General features: G+C 35.4%; 1 long non-coding RNA gene across 1 annotated transcript in view; it reads left to right on the top strand.

The window, feature by feature from the left end:
* LOC125243350 overlaps window positions 1-11,081 on the top strand; it is a 30,576-nt gene that overhangs the window by 5,859 nt on the left and 13,636 nt on the right. The gene's annotated exons all lie outside the window — the stretch shown is intronic.

Below are 11,081 nucleotides of genomic sequence, written 5' to 3'. Positions count from 1 at the left end.
AAACTTCACTTTCCATATTTGTGATACGGATGTGAATGAGGCCTCAAATTTTATGGAGGTTCTTGAGAAAAGATAGGCTTCTCTAAGCAATTGTCACCTTTAAATGTAAAAGTGTTTGGGTTAGGAAATGTAGTTTTCTTTGTTAATTGGCCTCTCTGTCTAAAATACATAAATCTTCCACAGTCTATTAGGCAAAGATAATCTGAAATAAAGACAACTTCCATGTCTTTTAGTTTGCTAAGGTGTGACTTCCAAGTAGGCGTTTGCTGTATTTGAAATCCCTGCCCTTTTTTTTTTTTTTTTTTTTTTTTTCAAATTTAGCATGAGTCATGATATAAAGTTAATAAGTGGATTTAGCTTTTAATTTAATCTGAACAACAACAACAAATCTGTCATCATAATGCTTGACAGTTATGCAAGGTGTGCAAGAAATGGCAGTATAATTCACTGCAATGTCGTCATGATGAAATTTTCATCAATAATATTTGAGAGTTGTATTAAATGCAAAATTTGAGGTGTGATTTATGCCCAACACAAGTTTATTGCTTACAGTTACGGGTTTTCAAAAACAGATGCGAGCTGCTTGCAAAAGCCACTAAACAGCACAACATCATTCACTTTTTATGCCACATGTTATTTTTATTTTAATCTTATACTTATCTTAAAAACAAAACCACTTACTTGTATTAGTAAAGGTAGTTCTTCTCATGTTAACCTGTGACATGTGTTTTATATAAATTGCTTATGTATGTAGCCACAAGATGTCACTTTGGTACATGTAGATTCCTTGTTTTTGTGAAGCAAAATCTGTCTAGCATTTTTATGAATCTGTACTAGTAGACTTTTTTTTTTTTTTTACTGCAAGTAAACAAGTATTAGCATGCCTATTGGGAAAGTGTAAGAGTAAATTGTGGGAACTATTTTATGTGGGAATTAGCTTCAGGTCATGTTGACTAACTGTTCAGTTGAAATTTTTTAGACAGGTTTGTCCTCTAACAGAAACTAAATGATGATTCAGGTGAGTCTTCCAAGAATGACATAATCATGTGGTTTGTGTTGGCTAGCAAACTGAAGTGTGTTCTGGAAAAATATTTCATTGGAGCAGGCAATTATAAACGTACCAACGATCAACTTCTGTCATGTGAAGCAAACAAGATCTACTGTATCTGTGAATGAGGAACTATCCAATGCAAATAAGCTGCTGCATATTGCTGTGTTGTGTGATTGTCATTATTGTTTTGCTACCAAAGTCTTTTGGGTTTAATTCTTATTTTGTTTATCCTTTTTTTTTTTTCTTCTAACAAGCAGTGTCAGGGAACAGCTGCTTCCGGATCGCAGGACATAAGCAGAGAGGTTTCAGTGAACCATGGAAAAACATGTCATTTCACTCAAGGCAAAGGATGAACACTGGTTTAATGACAGACCTGAATATCTTTGTTTCCTCTGGTCTGGACAAGCTTCAGAGGAAATGACAGTAACAGTAAAAAAAAATCACATACAGTGCTCAGCGTAAATGAGTACACCCCCTTTGAAAAGTAACATTTTAAACAATGTCAATGAACACAAACAATTTCCAAAATGTTGACAAGACTAAGTTTTATACAACATCTGTATAACTTATAACATGAAAGTAAGGTTCATAATAGAACCTAGAAAACAAAATTTTCAGTTTTACTCAAATTAGGGTGATGCAAAAATAAGTACACCCCACTGAAAGTCTCTGGAGCAAAGCTAAATTTTAGACTACAATGTATAATTTAACAAGAATTCAACCACAGGGGAGTCTAATTATTCATTACACAGGTGTCCAGCAGACAGTTGACTATAAAAGGGTGTTAAAACCACTTCCTATTTCATGCTGTCAGCAATGGCACCACATGGAAGAGAAATGTCATAAGACCTGAGAAAGAAAATAATTTCTTTATGCCAGAAAGGTGAAGGCTACAAGAAGTTCAGCAAAGCTTTACTTATCAGTCAGAATACTGTAGCAAAAGTGGTACAAAAATTTAAAAAAGGTGGAACTGCAACCATCTCAATGAGACGTCCAGGTCGTCCACGGAAGTTAAAGGATTAGTCCACTTTCAAATAAATAAATTTCCTGATAATTTAATCACCCCCATGTCATCCAAGATGTTCATGTCCTTCTCTCTTCAGTCGAAAAGAAATGAAGGTTTTTGATGAAAACATTCCAGGATTATTCTCCTTATATTGGACTTCAATGGAGCCCAAGCGGTTGAAGGTCAAAATTACAGTTTCATTGCAGCTTCAAAGCCTTCTACACGATCCTAGATGAGGAATAAGGGTCTTATCTAGAGAAACCATCCCTCATTTTCTAAAAAAAAAAATAACCATAAATGGTTTTAACCATAAATGCTCATCTTGAACTAGCTCTCTTCTTCTTCTTCTCTATTTGAATTCCAGCAGTGTAGACACTGATAAGTGTATTACTGCCCTCCACAGGTCAAAGTTTGAACTAATTGTTATATACTTGCACTAGCATATTGTATATGACACTTTAGTTCAAACTTTGACCTGAGGAGGGCAGTAATACACTTAGTATTAGTATTAATTTCTAAAACAACATTTCTATTATTATTATTATTATTATTATTATTATTTATGTTGTAAAGTAAATCATGGTGTGCTAAATCAGACATCTTTTTCTTGACCATCACACTTGATGGTGAGTTTGTTAAGCAGTTTCTTCACGACACACTTCACGTGTGTCTATTGATTCCAGGCAGGTTTCCTTAAGCGTCTCTCTCTTTGCCCTTTAAAAACCTCCACCTTATGCAAATGGGAAATGTGATTACAGCCCAGACGGTGATGAAAGGAGAAGGTCACCGCTTTGCAGTTCTTCATTAATGTGTGGCTGTTTTGTCCTGTGAAGGCCACTGGAGTTAATTTATGATCATTTGTCATTTAACCTTAGTTTGTCATCTGGTTTTGGTTGTCCTCATGCTGAGCAACACGGATAATTCATAGTTGTGACATGGTTGTGAATTTAAAATGGAATGGCACAGAAATCGTTATGTGAATCCAATGTTATTGCCTGAAGGACATTTATTGTCATCCATTTTGTTTGGGTTTTATCACAGTACAGGGTCACTTTGGTGTTCATGGGATGCTCCACCAAGAACTCAGAGATAAAGCATATCAGCATGAACGTTTAGACTGTCACAGACAGATGGAAGACTAGGAAGGCTGTGAGCTCGCAGATGGCTCTTGTGGTTTTGTCAGGAAAGAAGCTATAAAGAACAGCTTTGTTCATTTGTTAAAATATTACTTTATCCCCCGGTTCACAGACCAGGCTTAAGCCTAGTCTCAGACTAAACTGCATTATTAAACTGTTTTAACTGAAAGCAACTTGCACTGACTTATCTTAAAATATGTTAGTGCCATTGTTTTGTCTCAAGATGCACACCAGTAATGGTTATTTTTTTCTAAGGCATGTTTATAAAAGCTACTTAAATGTCGTAATTGAACTAAGACCTAATCCTAGCTTAATCTATGCCCTGTTTATAGGCCTATAATGTTCATGTGAATATAATATTACTTAATATTTAACAATCAAGAATAAAATCACCCTTCCTGAATAATGGTTAAAATATTACTTTAATATAAATCATTAATCCATAACATTATACCTTCAATAAAAAAAGTATCTGAGCATCTGCAAGATGTCCAGGATGAATTGCAGGGTAATAACTCAACAGATAAAATAAGTCTTTAATAAACCCAGTCCAGAGATAAAGTTCACTGGAATCCACACTGTCCTCTCCTCCCATATGACCCATATTAGCCAGTTCCTGTCAGACAAGTTTTCACTGTGTACTTTATCCAAAAGGGTCATCAGTTTCAAATTGCACATATGTTTGCTTGTGGTAGTTTGAAAGACAGATATTATAAAAGTGCACTGTACTTTTTAGGAATATTTTGTATGAGACATCTGTATGTATTGTGAAATGCAGGGGTGAAAATAGTTTGTGAAAAAATTCAGCTGTCTGTTCTCATGTTTACCAAAAGCAAGGTCAACACAACATTTAACACAACTGAAGTATGCTAGCCATCTTTGTGGATGAATATGTCTTCACATACTTAAGTATTTATTTATTGCACAAAACCATGTAATATTCTTCATTGCATGAAGTTCATTTTATTTAGCAGTTTTATTTTTCCAAGCAACTACTTCCTGTGTTCCAGATTCAGTTCACACTGATGTTTATTTCCTTCATTTTCTTTCTCAGGCTCTTGACCCTTCACATTCAGATGATTAAACTCGCATCCCAAAATAAATAATCACATGCAGAGAGCCCAACAAAGAGAACAGATTGCAAACCCAGCTTAATCACTCATGACATGTAATTGTTTTTCCTATTATTTCAGTACAGTTTTGTAAGAAGACTGAAACAGAGATTGCCAAATGTTCTGTCTTTTTTAAGTGTCAGATAACCAGTATGCTGAATCATATTTTTACTTTTGGAAACAGTAAAAATTAAGTTATTTAAGCATGACTAGTTGTTGTACACACTGTTTAAAACTTTGGGGTTAGTATAACTTTCAACAAGGACACATTAAATTGATCAAAAGTGTTGGTAAAGACATTTATTATAATTTGACATTTAACAATAATTTGAAATAATAAGAAAAGTTTCTTGAGCAGCAAATCCGCATATTAGAATGATTTCTGAAGGATCATGTGATACTGAAGACTGGAGTAATGATGCTAAAAATTCAGCTTTGATCACAGGAATTGTAAAATATATTACAGTAGAAAACAGTTCTTTTAAATTGTAATAATATTTCAAAATATCACAGTTTTTACTATATTTGTGATAAAATAAATGCAGCTTTGGTGAGCAAAAGAGACTTCTTTCAATCTTACTTGTAAAGGTAGCGTACGTAAAAAGTAAATTAAAATATACAAATAATAAGTACTTATTCACATAGGTTAATTGACATTTGAACTCCATTGATTCCTGTTGAACGCATGCCATTGTTGGGTGCTGCTCTATTTTAGAGACCCACTAGATGGCAACAATCTTTAGACTGGATTTCAAAGTACCAATAACTGATGTGTGACTATCAGTGAAAAATCTAAACTACAATTCAACCAAACAGATCATCACACATTTTTCACACCTTTCTTTTTTTATTATTGGCATGAAAGTGTCTCTCTGTCATGGAGGGGAAGCAGTTGCTTCCTGTTGGATCTGAGGGACTGTTGTGGGAAGAGAGGCCAGTATACTGACAGTCTGATATACCGCAGTGCTGAGGAGACACTCACACTGTTTAGAGTCAACAGAGCGGAGGAGTTGAGCTTATCTCACCATGAGAGAAAACAGCGAGACAGAGAGAGATTCCAGAGTGCTGACGTGTCTTCAGAGGCAGACAGGCAGCAAATGATGTGCTGTACAACACTGAATTTGAAATTATTCAGCATTTATATGCAGGTTAGGAGCGGAATGCATGTAATTCATTAGTTACCATTACCATTCTTTGAGGAAAACTACATATTCAGAGGTTTTATTGGCACAACCAGATGGATAAATCCAGTGCGGAGGCTGAGGGTGAGCTGGTGTGTGTCACAGTACAAATGTTTTAATGCTTTTTATCAGATCAGGCCACTTAAAGGCAGGAGGCCGGTCGATGGTCCACTCGGATGAATAGGTAATGTCATTAGCTCAGGCTGTGATTGGCAGATGCAGCCAGAGTGAGGTATCATGGGATTGATTCACCATCCCTGGCAGTACTATGATGCTGGGTTTCATAAAATCACTTATTGGTTTATAAAATATTGATATTGACTTTCTTAGAGTAGGTTGGGCCTTTATTTTCATTATAGCTATAACAACAAAGTCGTAGTTGTAGTTGGTAGTAAAGTATCTGTTAAAGTGTGTATTTGAACTGTTTTAAGAACTAAACAGCAATATTTGTTTTGGTGGTTCACTCATTTTGTAGTCTTGTGTTTGATTATATTGAATGTCATCCATAGTTCCAGTGTGTTTTTAGCGCCATCTGCCAGCAGAATGTGTATGACAACAAACAATGTTTCTTTTTGTTATTTAGGGTAAAAAGTATTGCATTTCAACAAAACTCAAGCTTGTCACTATGTCATACTGAAATAAAATACACTTGCTTTGGTTTAGTAACAGACAGGTGTAAGCCACTACAAACCTTTATCAGAAAAGGATGCCACATGGATCAATAACTCCAACCAGGGCAGAAGCCTCAACCACTAATGAATACAGGAGTTTCTACTGGCTGAGACATTTGTTTCCATTCAGACTCTGAAGGAGGAGAATAAGCTGGTTTAGAAAATGCAAATGTTTCTGGAGATCCATATACGTTTAGAATAATAATACACAATTAAATTCAAAGCTTCCAAAATGTGCAGCATGTAATTTTAGCACCAATAACAACATAAATATTCTTTTTGTACATAAACTATACAAAAAAAAAAAAAACGTAACTGGCGTTGTGAGGATGTAGCATCAGCTTTTTGAACTGTGAGAGGCGTTGCGTTTCCTTCCTAAGTTGAATACATAAGGTGGTCTGGTGGAAGCTAGATATTTTACTTCATAACTTGTTAACCATGGATAATTTTTTACAAAAATGCATCGCTTTGTTTCAGAAGGCCTTTGTTAACCCCCTGGAGCCGTGTGGATTACATGTTTATGATGGATGGATGTGGATGGTGGCACTTTCTTCATCTCATACTTGTTGCTATCACTCACTGCCATTATAAAGCTTGGATGCATCAGGATATTTATTAACATATCTCTGACTGTGTTCATCAGAAAGAAGAAAGTCATTGGGGTCATTTTCATTTGAAAGTGAACTAATCTTCTAAGACACAAACCATGAGCTCCACAGTTGATAAGTGGTGTTATTAGTCTAAATTCACAAAGTTTAATTCCCAAAAGCTCCACCAATCCGACAAAACGCTGTTACCATGGAAATAAAAACACAAAATAATTCAAAATACAAATGACGTAAACAAATCTTTCTAAACTTTCAAAGTAGGGAAGACCAGGTATGGTTGTACAAACCCGATTCCACAAAAGTTGGGACACTGTACAAATTGTGAATAAAAACAGAATGCAATGATGTGGAAGTTTCAAATTTCAATATTTTATTCAGAATACAACATAGATGTTTAAACTGAGAAAATGTATCATTTTAAGGGAAAAATAAGTTGATTTTAAATTTCATGGCATCTCAAAGTTGGGACAAGGCCATGTTTACCACTGTGTGGCATCCCCTCTTCTTTTTATAACAGTCTGCAAACATCTGAGGACTGAGGAGACTAGTTGCTCAAGTTTAGGAATAGGAATGTTGTCCCATTCTTGTCTAATACAGGCTTCTAGTTGCTCAACTGTCTTAGGTCTTCTTTGTCGCATCTTCCTCTTTATGACGCGCCAAATGTTTTCTATTGGTGAAAGATCTGGACTGCAGGCTGGCAATTTCAGTACCCGGATCCTTCTTCTACGCAGCCATGATGTTGTAATTGATGCAGTATGTGGTCTGGCATTGTCATGTTGGAAAATGCAAGGTCTTCCCTGAAAGAGACGACGTCTGGATGGGAGCATATGTTGTTCTAGAACTTGGATATACTTTTCAGCATTGATGGTGCCTTTTCAGATGTGTAAGCTGCCCATGCCACACACACTCATGCAACTCCATACCATCAGAGATGCAGGCTTCTGAACTGAGCGCTGATAACAACTTGGGTTGTCCTTGTCCTCTTTAGTCCGGATGACATGGCGTCCCAGTTTTCCAAAAAGAACTTCAAATTTTGATTCGTCTGACCACAGAACAGTTTTCCACTTTGCCACAGTCCATTTTAAATGAGCCTTGGCCCAGAGAAAACGCCTGCGCTTCTGGATCATGTTTAGATATGGCTTCTTTTTTGACCTATAGAGTTTTAGCCGGCAACGGCGAATGGCACGGTGGATTGTGTTCATCGACAATGTTTTCTGGAAGTATTCCTGAGCCCATGTTGTGATTTCCATTACAGTAGCATTCCTGTATGTGATGCAGTGCCATCTAAAGGCTCGAAGATCACGGGCATCCAGTATGGTTTTCCGGCCTTGACCTTTACGCACAGAGATTGTTCCAGATTCTCTGAATCTTTGGATGATATTATGCACTGTAGATGATGATAACTTCAAACTCTTTGCAGTTTTTCTCTGAGAAACTCCTTTCTGATATTGCTCCACTATGTTTCGCCGCAGCATTGGGTGAATTAGTGATCCTCTGCCCATCTTGACTTCTGAGAGACACTGCTACTCTGAGAGGCTTTTTTTATACCCAATCATGTTGCCAATTGACCTAATAAGTAGCAAATTGGTCCTCCAGCTGTTCCTTATATGTACATTTAACTTTTCCGGCCTCTTATTGCTACCTGTCCCAACTTTTTTGGAATGTGTAGCTCTCATGAAATCCAAAATGAGCCAATATTTGGCATGACATTTCAAAATGTCTCACTTTCAACATTTGATATGTTATCTATATTCTATTGTGAATAAAATATATGTTTATGAGATTTGTAAATTATTGCATTCCTTTTTTATTCACAATTTGTACAGTGTCCCAACTTTTTTGGAATCGGGTTTGTAACACTTTTAGCTTCAGCATCTGTAACTGTAGCTAGAGTGCTCAAACTTTTATACAAAGCGCCCACATTTGTTTACTATAAAAGGCACCAACTCAAACCTCTGCAAGAATATCACAAATACATCAACTTTGTTACAATCTTCTCAAATACCGGAATTGTAACAGATGCTTGGGTAAATTGTAAGAATTTGAGTAGGGTTTTCTAACCCTGGAACCCCATATAGATAATACAAAAGTTTCTTTTGTCTGCAAGTCCTCACCAATGGCTTTTCTTCACAACTGATCTGACTGGCCTATCCTTCTTTTAAACCTCATAAGTTCCTTTTTAAAAAAAACATTGGCACCTCTTTTTCCCCCTCACAAATCTTTCTTTTCCACTGTCAAGGTATTCTGTAAAATTGTTCATGTTTGTAATGGGTGTGCCCTCATACTGCTCATGTGTATATGACCTGTCCTCCATAAATGGGTTTAAAAATATAGGTTCTACAGAAAAACTGAGTTTGTGTGTTTCCCTAAGTATAATTTAATAAAAATGACCAATTATCTTTCATGCAAATGGCTATGACAACAAAAATGATTCAAAAGAAACTGTTCTTAGTTGTACACAAGCGGATAGTAACACTTAAAAGGTTAGCAGCAGGTTAAAAATGCATCACATTTTATCTGAAAAAAAAATGACAGTTTAATCTAGTTAAATTATTTTATCTGCAAAAGATGCATTGCTAAACAAAATATAGTTTAGGTAAAAAAAAATTACATTCTTACCTCAACATCACTTATTTCTTTATAAAATTGGCATGTGCCTATATATTTCCAGCCGTGACAACCATTCATATAGGATCTGGGAGGAAATGAGTAAAAACTGAAATGAATTCAATTCAGTTCAATTCACATTAATTTTTATAGCGCTTTTCATGATACAACAAGCAGTTTCAAAACAGCTTTACAGAGAATGCATGTCAACATTACAATTTAGAGAATATGGTATCGGAGGTGACTGTGGTTTCAGAAATGTACATATAGGCAATTTAATTTACAATTACTGTTAGCAGTTTAATTGAAAGTAGAAACAATGAGCTCCTGGAAATAATGAATTACATATTAGAATATTTAGAAGTATAGAAATACATATATAGAAATGATCATAGGACTCCTAGCTTATCCCTGATTGGTGGAATTGGTGGTGTTACAACTCTCGTCATGTCACAACCATACCTGGTCTCCCCTTTTAATTTTGTTTTGATTGCATATGTTTTTTTGACTCGCATAAAGTGACGATAGCCATTGACTTGCATTATATGACTCACCAAGGACCAGTTTCAGCTAAAAATCTTCTTTACATTTCTGTTGAAGAAATAAAGACACCTACATCTTGGATGGCTGGCCTGAAGTTGAGTAAATTAACAGCAAATTTTCATTTTTTGGGTGAACTATCACTTTAAGGCCCTCCTGAGTGTAAAATGATGGATTGTTCCCTCACTCTGCACTTCAGTGATCTTAATGAGTGGATCTGGAGAGCTGATCACAGCACTCTGGAGCTCGTCGTCCTTATATTAACAGCGAAAGGTTACTCACCCTCTATGTCTGCAGCCCATGGCCAGAATCTGCTGACTTATGTACAAAAGCAGTAATTTAATTAGACGTGGCTTTGAGTGCTAGATGTGTCCACTTCAGAGAGTTAATAGCAATGAATGTCAACAATCACCTATAAGTCATGTTAATGTGAAACAGGCCGTACAAAACAGGAAACTGAAATTAGATTTTTTATTGGCTATATCACCCGCAAAAATATGTAGGTCTAAATTTAAGATTTATGTGTTTGAATTGCATATCAAATTTGGATTACACACAAACAAACTAATAAACTTAACATGATGCATATCATACAAGAAACAGGTATGATGTCTGTAATTGTACTAACTAGGGGTGTAACAATATATCATGTCACAATATATCACAGTACAAAACTGCAACAATATCGTTATTGTGGATAGTGACAATATGTATTGTGTATAGTTAACACAAAATAAAAATTTCTGTGTGAGGAAAAAATTCAAGTTTACAGTTTGAGTGTCAGTACTACATTAAACCACTAAAGGCCTACATTATTTTAAATATATCTAGTCATTGACAGGGTGCAAGCATATTCATATTTTCTGTATTTGGGTCAATGACATGACAGGTCTTTTTTTTTTTTTGTCCAAAGGCCTTAAAAATAATAAAAAAACAAAGCTATGACATCCAAAGTATGTAAGGTAGTACAAGATCTCTTTTTATTGAATCCAAAATGTTTTAATTATATTTTGCTACATATAAATGCAATTTAAAGATTTTGAAGTGTCAAAGGGTCATTTGCGTCCAAATGCCAATACAGCCATTTCATTTGTGATTAAAATATCTTAAAATGTAATAAATGTATATATTTTTTTATTATGGCATGATTTTATATTATCATATATCAA

This window comes from Megalobrama amblycephala, linkage group LG13 (genome assembly GCF_018812025.1).
Source record: "Megalobrama amblycephala isolate DHTTF-2021 linkage group LG13, ASM1881202v1, whole genome shotgun sequence".
NCBI classification, from domain to species: Eukaryota; Metazoa; Chordata; class Actinopteri; order Cypriniformes; family Xenocyprididae; genus Megalobrama; species Megalobrama amblycephala.
This window is presented reverse-complemented; position numbering and strand designations above follow the sequence as displayed.